The sequence below is a fragment of the Somniosus microcephalus genome, chromosome 4, assembly GCF_052327205.1.
Source record: "Somniosus microcephalus isolate GS21.2 chromosome 4, FLI_Smic_1.0, whole genome shotgun sequence".
Classification (NCBI taxonomy): Eukaryota; Metazoa; Chordata; class Chondrichthyes; order Squaliformes; family Somniosidae; genus Somniosus; species Somniosus microcephalus.
Genome location: NC_140990.1, coordinates 140,076,443 through 140,091,016, shown reverse-complemented (window position 1 = coordinate 140,091,016; position 14,574 = coordinate 140,076,443). Strand labels below are relative to the sequence as shown.

Below are 14,574 nucleotides of genomic sequence, written 5' to 3'. Positions count from 1 at the left end.
TGCTCTCTCTCCTCCCATAGAGGCCACAGTCTTGTGTAGGCCCAGACCGGGTGGAGCGTTCCCTTCCCTGAAGGACATTAGTGAACCAGTTGGGTTTTTACGACAATCCGGCAGCTTTCATGGTCACTTTTTTCTAGTGCCGGCCCCAAAAATTCCCAGATTCATTCAGCTCAATTTCACAACCTGCCTTTGTGTTTTTGTGGGTGCTCTCTCACCCCACCTTTTTCCTGTGTTAAATTAATTTTGCAGGGTGTTCGAAGGGGAGGATTTGCAGATGAGAAACTCAAACCAAACATCACTTCAAGATCTGACAGAGTCACTCGATTCATCAGGACCTTTGAGCATGGAAGCAGAAAGCACCGTTAAGAGCGGGGAGAAAACATACACGTGTTCTGTGTGTGGACAAGCCTTCAGCCAATCCTCCGGCCTGTCGAGACACAAGTGCAGTCACACTGGGGAGAGGCGATTCACCTGCTCCGAATGTGGGAAGGGATTCACTCAGTCATGCAATCTGCTGCAGCACTGGCAAGTTCACACCGGGGAGAGGCCATTCACCTGCACTGAGTGTGGGAAGGGATTCAAGTGTTCATCCCACGTGCTGGAACACCAGTGAGTTCACACCGGTGAGAGGCGGTTCACCTGCCAAGTGTGGGAAGAGATTCAGGCGTTCAGCCCACCTGCTGACACACCAGCGAGTTCACACCGGGGAGAGGACATTCACCTGCTCTGAATGTGGGAAGGGATTCACATGTTGATCCGACCTGCTGACACACCAGCGAGTTCACACCGGGGAGAGGTCGTTCACCTGCTCCGTGTGTGGGAAGGGATTCACTCAGTCATCCCACCTGCTGCAGCACCAGAGAGTTCACACTGACGACAAACCTTTTAAATACCCGGACTGCAGGAAGTGCTATAAATGTTCCGGGGAGCTGACGTGTCATCAACGTGTTCACACTGAAGAGAGACCATTCAGGTGCTCTCACTGCGGGACTGTATTCAGGCAGTCATCTCACCTCATTGTACACCAGCGAGTTCACACTGGGGAGAGGCTGTTCACCTGCTCTCAGTGTGGGAAGGGATTCACTCAGTCATCCAGCCTGCTGACACACCAGCAAGTTCACAAGTGACTGCAGGTGTTGGATTCTGATGTTTTTGCTGCTGTTAATCACATCCCGGACTGAATCGTGTTCATTCTGACAGTTGGGGTTTGTTTCTGCTGATGTTAAACTCCAGCCCAGTTACAGGGGTTATTAATATTCTGGATATATGTCAAATAAACCTGAGTGTTTAGCATCACCTGGCTGGAGCTCAGAAAGGACAATCTGGGGGAGGATCGTACAGCAGGAACAGACCAACAGCCTGGACACAGTCCTTCAGGGCCACACTGAGGGGCAAACGGCACTTTGGTCTTTCTCGTCTCTCTTCACTGACAGCAATGTCCCCGTGCAGGTTAATCTTGAGGCCTGTAAAGAATGTGTCCCAGCCGTTCTCTTCCATGGGCCACAGCTCCTGGGCACGGAACAGAAGGCTCCTTTACAACTATGTTTAGAGTCAGGAAGAACAATGGTGAATGCTGTAAACGTGCTGTCAAATCAGAGATTGGTGTCAAACTGCGATCTGTTCCTGACTGAAAGTGAAACGGCAGGGTTAGGATTCCAGTCTAAAAATGACTGGTAATTATTCTATGAAGGTTTAACGTGTTCGTAGAATCATAGAATGGTTACAGCACAGAAGGTGGCCATTCGGCCTGTTGAGCCCGTGCCGGCTCTCTGCAAGAGCACTTCAGCTAGTCCCACTCCTCACCCTTCCCTCGTAGCCCTGCAAACTTTTGTCCTTCAGGTACTCATCCAATTCCCTTTTGAAAGCCACGATTGAATCTGCCTCCACCACCCTTTCAGGCAGTACATTCCCGATCCTAACCACTCACTGCGTAAAAAGTTTTTCCCCATGTCACCTTTGGTTCTTCTGCCAATCACCTTAAATCTGTGTCCTCTGGTTCTCGACCCTTCCACCAATGGGAACAGTTTCTCTCTATCTACTCTGTTCAGACCCCTCATGATTTTGAACACCTCTATCAAATCTCCTCTCAATCTTCTCTGCTCCAAGGAGAACAACCCCAGCTTCTCCAGTCTATCCACGTAACTGAAGTCCCTCATTCCTGGAATCATTCTCGTAAATCTTTTCTGCACCTTCTCTAAGGCCTTCACATCCTTCCTGAGGTGTGGTGCCCAGAATTGGACACAGTACTCCAGTTGGGGCCGAACCAGTGTTTCACCATCATTTCCACACTTTTGTACTCTATACCTCTATTTATTAAGTCCAGGGTCCCGTAAGCCTTTTTAACTGCTTTCTCAACCTGCCCTGCCACCTTCAAGGATTTGTGCACACATACCCCCAGGTCTCTCTGTTTGTGCACCCACTTTAGGATTGTACCATTTAGTTTACATGTCCTCTCCTCATTCTTTCCACCAAAATGTATCACTTCACACTTTTCTGCATTAAATTTCATCTGCCACGTGTCCGCCCATTTCACCAGCCTGCCTATGTCTTCCTGAAGTCACTCTCCTCCTCACTGTTCACTATACTTCCAAGTTTTGTGTCATCTGCAAATTTGGAAATTGTGCTCTGTACACCCAAGTCCAAGTCATTAATATATATCAAGAAAAGCAGTGGTCCTTGAACCAACCCCTGGAGAACACCACTTAATACCTTCCTCCAGTCCGAAAAACAACCATTCACCACTACTCTCTGTTTCCTGTCACTTGGCCAATTTCGTATCCATGCTGCCACTGTTCCTTTTATTCCATGGACTTCAACTTTGCTGGTAAGCCTATTATGTGGCACTTCGTCAAATGCCTTTTGGAAATCCATGTACCCCACATCAACCGCATTGCCCTCGTCAACCCTCTCTGTTACCTCATCAAAAAACTTGATCAAGTTGGTTAAACACGATTTGCCTTTAAGAAATGCATGCTGGCTTTCTTTAATTAATCCACAGCTATCCAAGTGACTATTAATTTTGTCCCTGATTACTGTTTCTAAAAGATTCCCCACTACCGAGGTTAAACTGCCGAGCCTGTAGTTGCTGGGTTTATCCTTACACCCTTTTTTGAACAAAGGCGTAACATTTGCAATTCTCCAGTCCTCTGGCACCACCCCCGTATCCAAGGAGGATTGGAAGATTATGGCCAGTACCTCCACAATTTCCTCTCTCAATTTCCTCAGCATCCTAGGATGCATCCCATCCACTCCTGGTGATTTATCTACTTTAAGTACAGCCAGTCTTTCTAATACCTCCTCTTTATCAATTTTTATCCCATCCAGTATCTCCACTACCTCCTCCGCCTTTACTATGTCTATGGCAGGACCCTCTTCCTTGGTGAAGACAGATGCAAAGTATTCATTAGTACCTCAGCCAAACCCTCTGCCTCCATGCATAGTGTAGTGTATGTACCTTTTAAGAGGAACTATGTTTTTGAAGCCCCTGTATACTGCAGTACCAGTAGTGACCACTCGGGTATATAAGCCTGTGTAGCGTCTTGTGTTGTTAGTTCACCTCCAGACTTTGTTCAGTAAACACTTGTTAAATCAACTCCTGCATTCCGTGTCTCCATTAACACACGGATCTAACACATAGGTCTCCTTTATGGCCCCTAATCTGCCCCAACCCTCTTCTTACTACCCGTTTACTATTTATATGCCTTTAGAAGACTTTTGGATTGCCTTTTATGTTGGCTGCCATTCTATTCTCATTCCCTCTCTTTGCCCCTCTTAGTTTCTTTTTCACTTCTCCTCTGACCTTTCTATATTTAGCCTGATTCTCAGATGTATTTGCAACCTGACATCTGTCATACATGCTCTTTTTCTGTTTCATCATATTCTCTCTCTCTTTTGTCATCCAGGGAGCCCTGACTTTAGTTGCCCTGCCTTTCCCCCTAGTGGGAATGTACCTCAACTGTACCTGAACTATTTCCTCTTTAAAGGCAGCCCATTGTTCCATTACAGTTTTGCTGCCAATCTTTGATTCCAGTTTACCCGGGCCAGATCCGTTCTCATCCCACTGAAATTGGCCTTCCCCCAGTTAAATATTTTTACTCTAGATTGCTCCCTGTCCTTTTCCATAGCGAATCTAAACCTTATGATACTATGATCACTATTCCCTAAATGTTCACCTACTGACACTTGCTCCACTTGACCTACCTCATTCCCCAGAACCAGATCCAGCAATGCCTTCTCCCTCGTTGGGCCGGAAACGTACTGATCAAGAAAGTTCTCCTGAACACACTTCAGAAATTCTTCCCCTTCTCTGCCCTTAACACTATTATGATCCCAGTCTATATTGGGACAGTTGAAGTCCCCCATTATCACTACTCTATAGTTCTTGCACCTCTCTGTAATTTCTCTGCAAATTTGCTCCTCCATATCTTTCCCACTATTTGGTGGTCTATAGAATACACCCAGTAGTGTAATGGCACCTCTATTGTTTCTTAACTCTAGCCATATAGATTCTGTCCTTGACCCCTCCAGGACATCCTCCCTCTCCAGCACTGTAACATTCTCCTTGACCAATACTGCCACACCACCAACACTTTATAACCAGGAATATTTAATACCCAATCCTGCCCTTTTTTGAGCCAGGTCTCAGTTATTGCCACAACATCATATTCCCATGTGGCTATTTGTGCCTGCAGCTCACTTACCTTGTTTACTACACTTCGTGCGTTCACATACATACACTGTAAACCCATCTTAAACCATCCTGTATTCTCTCTTAGTTTGACCCCACCTAATACATTACTATTTCTTACTTTAGTGCTCTCTGCCTCTCCCAATCCTTTGAGCACTTTATTTCTCCTTTCTAATGTTACATCCTGGTGCCCATCCCCCTGCCAACTTAGTTTAAACCCTCCCCAACAGCACTAGCAAACCTCCCCACGAGGATATTGGTACCGGCTCTGTTGAGGTGCGACCCGTCCGGCCTGTACAGGTCCCACCTCCCCCAGAACTGGCCCCAATTTCCCAGGAATCTGAAGCCCTCCCTCCTGCACCATCTCTCCAGCCACACATTCATCTGCTCGATCCTCCTATTTCTATACTCACTCTCACGTGGCACTGGGAGTAATCCAGAGATTACTACCATTGAGGTCCTGCTTTTTAATCTCTTTCCGAGTTCCCTAAAATCTGGCTGCAGGACCTCATCCCTCTTTCTACCTATGTTGTTGGTACTGATATGGACAAGGACCTCTGGCTGCTCACACTCCCCCCCCTCAGAATATTCTGCAGCCACTCAGTGACATCCTTAACCCTGGCACCAGGGAGGCAACATACCATCCTGGAGTCAGGTCTGCAACTGCAGAAACGCCTATCTGCTCCCCTAACTATTGAATCCTCTACCACTATTGCTTTCCCTGTCTTCCTCCTCCACCCCTGTGCAGCTGAGCCACCTGTGGTGCCATGGACTTGGCTCTGGCTGTACTCCCCAGAGGAACCATCACCCTCACCAGTACTCAGCACAGAATACTGGTTGGAGAGCGAGATGCACTCCGGGGACTCCTGCACTACCTGCCTGGTCCTCCTCTTCTGTCTGGCAGTCACCCATTCACTCTCTGCCTGCGCACTCATTAGCTGCGGGGTGACCACCTCCTGAAACGTGCTATCCACGTAGCTCTCAGCCTTGCGGATGCACCGCAGTGACACCAGCTGCTGCTCAAGCTCCGAAACCCAGAGCTCGAGCTCCTCCAGCTGACGACACCTCCTGCACACATGGTTGTCCATGACACGGGAAGCGTCTTGGAGTTCCCACTACTTTTTCTTATTCGTTCATGGGATGTGTGTGTCGCTGGCAAGACCAGCATTTATTGCCCATCCCTAGTTGCCCTTGAGAAGGTGGTGGTGAGCCATCTTCTTGAACCGCTGCAGTCCGTGTAGTGATCGTACTCCCACAGTGCTGTTAGAGAGGGAGTTCCAGGATTTTGACCCAGCGACGATGAAGGATCGGCGATATACTTCTAAGTCAGGATGATGTGTGACTTGGAGGGGATCTTGGAGGTGGTGGTGATCCCATGCGCTTGCTGCCCTTGTCCTTCTAGGTGGAAGAGGTCGTGGGTTTGGGAGGTGCTGCCGAAGAAGCCTTGGTGAGTTGCTGCAGTGCATCTTGTAGATGGTACACACTGCAGCCACGGTACACTGGTGGTGGAGGGAGTGAATGTTTAAGGTGGTGGATGGGGTGCCAATCAAGCAGGCTGCTCTGTCCTGGATGGTGTCGAGCTTCTTGAGTGTTGTTGGAGCTGCACTCATCCAGGCAAGTGGAGAGTATTCCATCACACTCCTGACTTGTGCCTTGTAGATGGTGGAAAGGCACAGGATGTGCATCCTCTGGGCCCAGTTGCCCTGCTGTGCCTTTAATTATTCGACTATTAACTCACTTAGTAACTTAACAGAAATAAAATCGAGACTTAAAAACAATCCCTCCCCAATCTGCTCCTTCCCTTGTGCTGAGGTCACTTACTTCGCTCCCTGACACTGGCGCTCCCTCTGGGCTCTTGGGCCTGTCTTTATCTGCGGTCGCTCCTCTCGCTGTCCCACAGCTCCGCTCTCGTGCCTATTAACTTACGTTCTGTGGCTCCACTCCTCCTTTTCACTCAGACGTCTCCACCGCCTTCTTCCTCTCCACCAGTTCCTGCGCCCACTCTGCTTGTGAATCACTGTGTTTGTGAATCTCCCGGCTCTGTCTCCAAGCTCTGTGCTCAAGCTCAGTATTTGAAACAATGATCTCGATGCAGGAAATAGTGCACGGTGTGTTAGTTCCAGGAGATTAAATCAAGGACACCATCACAATCAGCAAAGACAATGACAAAGATCAGAACATTCCAAAGGCTGTCACATGCAGTACCTGTGGAGGAGTTGTACTAACCACATCCAAGAAGTGTTAAACCATGCACACAATAACTGATTTCAAATCTGAAGCAAGAGAGTTCTTTCAAAGGTTGGTTGAAAGGAATTTCAGATGAGTGTAAAGTGAGACACTGTAGTTCAGCCTAAGACACCTACAAGCCATGTAGTCAAGCGGAACCAGCTTGGGGTTAGATGTGGTAGAAGGTGAACTAGGTGAGAAGTGATATAATCAAGAATAAGAAAAGCCCAAAAATGGAACAGTGGGTAACAGAACATCAATAAGTCTCCTCTGATCATGGAGAAATCAAATATTCAATACATTGTGTTTGAAACAAAGCTGCTTTAATCAATACTAGCCGGAGTGCCCGGCGGTGTCGAGGCTTTTTCGAGGGCATGTTGTTGTTGGAAGAGAGAGAGAGCGACTGGGGGTAAGAGAGAGCGTGACTGGGGGGGAAGAGAGAGAGCGACTGGGGGGGAAGAGAGAGAGCGACTGGGGGTAAGAGAGAGAGCGACTGGGGGGAAGAGAGAGAGCGACTGGGGGGAAGAGAGAGAGCGACTGGGGGGAAGAGAGAGAGCGACTGGGGGTAAGAGAGAGAGCGACTGGGGGGAAGAGAGAGAGCGACTGGGGGGAAGAGAGAGAGCGACTGGGGGGAAGAGAGAGAGCGACTGGGGGGAAGAGAGAGAGCGACTGGGGGGAAGAGAGAGAGCGACTGGGGGGAAGAGAGAGAGCGACTGGGGGGGGAAGAGAGAGAGCGACTGGGGGGGAAGAGAGAGAGCGACTGGGGGGAAGAGAGAGAGCGACTGGGGGGAAGAGAGAGAGCGACTGGGGGGAAGAGAGAGAGCGACTGGGGGGAAGAGAGAGAGCGACTGGGGGGAAGAGAGAGAGCGACCGGGGGGAAGAGAGAGAGCGACCGGGGGGAATAGAGAGAGCGACCGGGGGGAAGAGAGAGAGCGACCGGGGGGAAGAGAGAGAGCGACCGGGGGGAAGAGAGAGAGCGACCGGGGGGAAGAGAGAGAGCGACCGGGGGGAAGAGAGAGAGCGACCGGGGGGAAGAGAGAGAGCGACCGGGGGGAAGAGAGAGAGCGACCGGGGGGAAGAGAGAGAGCGACCGGGGGGAAGAGAGAGAGCGACCGGGGGGAAGAGAGAGAGCGACCGGGGGGAAGAGAGCGAGCGACCGGGGGGAAGAGAGAGCGACGAGGGGGGGGGAGGAGGGGGGGAGGGAGGGGAGGAGTGGGGGGAGGGGGAGGAGTGGGGGAGAGGGGGAGGGGAGGAGTGGGGGAGAGGGGGAGGGGAGAAGTCCCCGAGCCCCGCCCCCCCGATGTCCCGAGCCCCGCCCTCCCGAGGCCCGATCTGACGAGGCCCGATCTCCCGAGCGCCGCGCCCCGCCCCCCGATCTCCCGACCGCCGCGCTCCACCCTCCGATCTCCCGAGCGCCGATCTCCCGAGCCCCACCCCTCCCCCGATCTCTCGAGGCTCGCCCCCCCCCCCCCCGATCTCCGGAGGCCCGATCTCCCGAGCCCTGCCCCCAGCCCGAGCCGGCTTCAAGAGCAAAGTGAGACACGCCGCCGTGCAACCTACCGTGTGAGGCCCGGCCGGACTCGAGTCGCGCTCCGGGCGGAAGATGACGCGGACGCTGACTCCCGCCCCGCCCGCCTTTACTAAGATGGTGGCGGTGGCGACGCTCGACTCAGGCCCGCCCCCTCCAGCCTTCACAAAGATGGCGGCGATCGCTGGCCTTTTGTCGATCGCAACGGGAGGCGCCTAGCTCGAGCATGACTGGTCAACAGACGCCCAGGCTTTGAGGCCTGGAAAAACGGTGAAAGGTAGGAAAATTATAGAGGTTACATAGACATAGAAACATAGAAGATAGGAGCAGGAGTGGGCCATTCGGCCCTTCGAGCCTGCTCCGCCATTCAATGTGATCATGGCTGATCATCCAATTCAGTACCCTGTTGTGGTAAACCACTTTTATCGTTACACTATAGTTATCACTGTTGTATTGTTATCACCGTTATCACTGTTGTATCACGATACGAGGTCGCCTCTTGTCGCGCTGTTATACCTGGGCTGACCACCTCCGACTCCGCCCATGGCTCCACCTACCTGCCCAGGTATAAAGGTAGTCGACTGGCTGGTATTCCTCCTTGTTGGACCCGATCACCCACGAGGGTGGGCTCTGTTATTTAGTCAATAAAAACCTTTAGTTACGTTCCTAACTCGTCGCCTTTTATTGGACGAATTGATAGGTATATCAATTTTATTGACTAAATTTTAAAGATGTCTACTACTGGCCAGCCAGAAGCCCTCCCAGAAGCACAGCCACACCAGCCGGCTTGGCTGCAAGCCCTCAAACCACCGTACCTGGATCTAAACCCACAGGCAGCAAACGCAGCCCTCAACTTCAAACACTGGCTGGACTGCTTCGAATCCTACCTGGAAGAATCCGGCGCCCCGCAGAGATCCAAACTAAGACTTCTGAACGCCCAAGCGAGCCCGAGAGTATACGCACTCATACAGGACACGACTACGTACGAGGCCGCTATCAACCTACTGAAACAGCAGTACCGCAGCCCGGTAAATTACATGTACACCAGGCACCTCCTAAGATCCCGCCCGCAACAGCCAGGAGAGTCTGTAGCTGAATTTTTACGGGCGCTAAGAGCACTCGGCAGGAACTGTGACTTTAAAGCGGTGACGGCTGTTGAAAATACGGAAGATAATATCCGCGATGCCTTTGTGAAAGGCCTACGGTCCGACTACTCACGGCAAAGACTGCTTGAAGCTAAAGACCTCGACCTGGACAAAGCTGAAGCCCTCGCTCTCTCCCTGGAGGTGGCCCATCAGGACCAGGAGGCGTTTTCCAGGTACTGCTCGCGACCCTGGGACTCGGGCCCGACCCCTACCGCAATACCATTCGCAGCGCCGCCCCCGGGACCTACCTCAGCGTCGGCGTCCCGGACCCGACCGGGCCCGCCACCCCCGGTACCGGCTCCGACATCGGGCACCCGCGATCGGGCCGCCGGCTGCTTCTTTTGCGGCCAGGAGAAGCACCCGAGGTCGCGCTGCCCAGCCAGGAACTCTACCTGCACAACCTGCAGGAAGAAAGGCCACTTCTCTAAGGCCTGCAGGAGCGGATCTTCAGAGGCCAGCAGTGCCTCATGCGAACTGTGGGGGCGGCCATCTTCTTTCACGGCAACTGAGGCCAGTATCCCCACACGTGAGTCATGGGGGCGGCCATCTTTGATCAAGGCAACCGACCCCAATAGTGCCTCATGTGAGTTATGGGGGCAGCCATCTTCTCCGCCATTTTGTCCTACCTCGTGGGAGACGCCATTTTACACACCACGCCCGACTGCCACCGGGCCCCCGGACCCGACGACCGCCTCGGCCGCAGACGACAACGACTCGCTTACCTACACGCTAGCCTCCGTCACTCTGGATCAAGCCCGCCCACACCACCTGTCCAAGTCGATGATGGACATCAAAGTAAACGGCCACGCCACGACCTGCCTGTTCGACAGCGGAAGCACGGAGAGCTTCATCCACCCAGACACGGTGAGCCACTACTCCCTCCCTGTCCTGCCAACGCGCAACCGAATCTCGATGGCATCGATGTCCCACGCCACGGACATTAGCGGCTACTGTGCTGTGACCTTGTCGGTTAAGGGTACAGAGTATAAAAACTTTAAACTCCTCGTCCTCCCCCAGCTCTGCGCTGCCGTCCTACTAGGGCTGGACTTCCAATCCCACCTCCAAAGTGTAACCCTAGCATACGGTGGACCCCTCCCCCCACTCACAGTCGACAACCAGCGAAGGTTAAACCGCCCACCGCGTAACACCTGCAGCCTATCCACCCTCAAGGTGCCGCCACCTTCCCTGTTCGCTAACCTCACCCCCGACTGCAAACCCGTCGCTACCAAGAGCAGGCGGTACAGCGCTGGGGACAGAGCTTTCATTAGCTCTGAGGTGCAGCGTCTCCTGAAGGAGGGCATCATCGAGGGGAGCAACAGCCCCTGGCGTGCCCAGGTCGTGGTCGTTAAGACCGGCGATAAAAATCGCCTGGTCATCGACTACAGCCAGACCATAAACAGATACACCCAGCTGGACGCATACCCCCTTCCCCGCATATCTGACATGGTCAATCAGATTGCACAATACCGCGTATTCTCGACCATCGACCTTAAGTCAGCCTACCACCAACACCCTATCCACCCCGAGGACCGCCAGTACACCGCCTTCGAGGCGAATGGGCGCCTATACCACTTCCTTAGGGTCCCCTTCGGTGTCACCAACGGGGTCTCGGTCTTCCAAAGGGAGATGGACCGGATGGTTGACCAGAACGGACTGCAGGCCACATTCCCCTACCTAGATAACGTCACCATCTGCGGCCGCGACCGGCAGGACCACGACGTGAATCTGGAGAAATTCCTCCGTACAGCCCAACGGCTGAACCTCACCTACAATAAGGAGAAATGTGTGTTTAACACCTCGCGCCTTGCCATCCTTGGCTGTGTAGTAGAGAACGGACTCATCGGCCCCGACCCCGAAAGAATGCGCCCCCTCATGGAGCTACCCCTCCCCCACTGCCCTAAGGCACTTAAGAGAACCCTGGGGCTCTTCGCCTACTATGCCCAATGGGTGCCCAATTATGCGGACAAAGCCAGACCCCTCATGAAGTCCACATCCTTCCCCCTTACGGAGGAAGCGTGCGCAGCCTTCTCCCTCATTAAGGGAGACATTGCCAAGGCCACTATGCATGCAGTGGATGAGTCCATCCCCTTCCAAGTCGAGAGCGATGCATCCGACTTCGCCCTAGCCGCCACCCTTAACCAGGAGGGGAGACCGGTGGCCTTCTTCTCAAGTACCCTACAGGGCCCTGAGATCCGACACTCGTCGGTCGAGAAGGAGGCCCAGGCGATTGTGGAGGCGGTACGACGCTGGAGGCACTACCTGGCAGGCAAACGATTTACCCTCCTTACCGACCAACGTTCGGTCGCTTTTATGTTTAATAACAAGCTGAGGGGCAAAATCAAGAATGACAAGATCTTGAGGTGGAGAATCGAGCTCTCCACCTACGATTATGATATCTTGTACCGGCCAGGTAAGCTGAACGAACCCCCCGATGCTCTGTCACGAATTACATGCGCCAGCGCGCAAAGTGATAGACTTCAGACCCTCCACAACGACCTCTGCCACCCCGGGGTCACCAGACTTTACCACTTCATTAAGGCCTGCAACCTGCCCTACTCCATCGAGGAGGTCAGGACCATAACCAGGAACTGCCAGACCTGCGCCGAGTGCAAACCGCACTTCTTTAGGCCGGACAGAGCAAGCCTGATCAAGGCCACCCGCCCCTTCGAGCGCCTGAGCATCGACTTTAAGGGGCCCCTCCCGTCCTCTGACCGTAATGTGTACTTCCTCAACATTGTTGATGAGTACTCCCGTTTCCCCTTTGCCTTCCCCTGCCCAGACATGACCAGTACCACGGTCATTAAATGCCTGAACGACCTCTTCGCCTTGTTCGGGTTCCCAAACTATATACATAGTGACCAGGGCTCCTCTTTCATGAGCGAGGAACTCCGTCAGTTCCTACTAGCGAGAGGTATTGCAGCAAGTAGGACCACCAGCTACAACCCCCAAGGGAACGGCCAGGTGGAAAGAGAGAACGCGACGGTATGGAAGGCCGTCCTCTTAGCCTTAAAGTCTAAGGGCCTCCCAACCTCCCGCTGGCAGGAAGTCCTCCCGACAGCGCTGCACTCCATCCGGTCACTACTTTGCACTGCCGTTAACGCCACCCCCCATGAACGAATGTTTGTTTTCCCCAGGAAGTCGACTACGGGAACCACTCTACCAACCTGGCTGACCTCTCCGGGGCCCGTCTTGCTGCGAAAGCACGTGAGGGCCCATAAAACAGACCCCCTGGTCGAAAGGGTGAACCTCCTGCACGCCAACCCCCAGTACGCCTACGTGGCTTACCCAGACGGGCGGGAGGACACTGTCTCCTTACGAGACCTCGCACCCTCGGGCACTCCGGAGGCACCACCTTTACCCCCCCCCACCACCCCCCCAATTCCAGCCCAGGTAGACGGCATGCCGGAACCCCACGAGCCTTCGCCGACCACGCAGACACCAGCACTAACACCGGATAATGCAGCACCGCCGCTGCGACGATCGGAGAGGCTTACGAGGCCTCCGGACAGACTGACATACCAGAACTGGTAGTACACTTCACCCCGCCGGACTCAAATCTAAACAAGGGGTGAATGTGGTAAACCACTTTTATCGTTACACTATAGTTATCACTGTTGTATTGTTATCACCGTTATCACTGTTGTATCACGATACGAGGTCGCCTCTTGTCGCGCTGTTATACCTGGGCTGACCACCTCCGACTCCGCCCATGGCTCCACCTACCTGCCCAGGTATAAAGGTAGTCGACTGGCTGGTATTCCTCCTTGTTGGACCCGATCACCCACGAGGGTGGGCTCTGTTATTTAGTCAATAAAAACCTTTAGTTACGTTCCTAACTCGTCGCCTTTTATTGGACGAATTGATAGGTATATCACCTGTCCCTACCCTTTTCCCCATATCCCTTGATCCCTTTAGCCTCAAGAAATATATCCAATTCTTTCTTGAATATATTTAATGAACTGGCCTCCACCGCCCTCTGTGGCAGAGAATTCCACAGGTTCACCACTCTCTGGGTGAAGAAATTCCTCCTCATTTCAGTCCTAAATGGCTTACCCCTTACCCTTAGACTATGACCCCTGGTTCTGGACTCCCCGGCCATCAGAAACATCCTTCCTGCATCTAGTCTGTCCAGACCTAACAGAATTTTATAGGTTTCGATGAGATCCCCTCTCAATCTTCTAAACTCCAGTGAGTATAAGCCCAATCGACACAATCTCTCCTCATACGTCATTCCTGCCATCCCAGGTATCAGCCTGGTGAATCTTCGCTGCACTCCCTCTATGGCAAGAACGTCCTTCCTCAGGTAAGGTGACCAAAACTGCACACAATACTCAAGGTGCGGTCTCACCAAGGCCCTGTACAACTGTAGCAAGACATCCTTGTTCCTGTACTCGAACCCTCTTGCTACGAAGGCCAACATACCATTTGCTTTCTTGACCGCCTGCTGCACCTGCATGCTTACCTTCAGCGACTGGTGCACAAGGACCCCCAGGTCTCTTTGCACTTCCCCTTCTCCCAATCTATTGCGATTTAAATAATAATCTGCCTTCCTGTTTTTGGCACCAAAGTGGATAACCTCACATTTATCCACATTATAGTGCATTTGCCATGTTTCTGCCCAATCACCCAACCTGTCCAAATCGTACTGGAATTTCCCGACATCCTCCTGGCAGCTTACCCTCCCACCCAGCTTTGTGTCGTCTGCAAATTTGGAGAAATTACATCCAATTCCCTTGTCCAGGTTAGACTGTGGGGGGGAAGAGAGAGAGCGACTGGGGGGAAGAGAGAGAGCGACTGGGGGGGAAGAGAGAGCGCGACTGGGGGGGAAGAGAGAGAGCGACTGGGGGGGAAGAGTGAGCGACTGGGGGGAAGAGAGAGAGCAACTGGGGGGAAGAGAGAGAGCGACTGGGGGGGAAGAGAGAGCGACTGGGGGGGAAGAGAGAGAGCGACTGGGGGGGGAAGAGAGAGCGACTGGGGTGGAAGAGAGA

General features: G+C 52.8%; 1 pseudogene across 1 annotated transcript in view; it reads left to right on the top strand.

Moving 5' to 3' along the window:
* Positions 1 to 14,574, top strand: part of LOC147119845 (uncharacterized) — a 187,920-nt pseudogene that overhangs the window by 73,224 nt on the left and 100,122 nt on the right. The window contains exon 4 of the transcript XR_015078090.1: positions 368 to 1,048. The product of XR_015078090.1 is annotated as an uncharacterized LOC147119845 (transcript). The remainder of the gene's footprint in view (positions 1 to 367; positions 1,049 to 14,574) is intronic.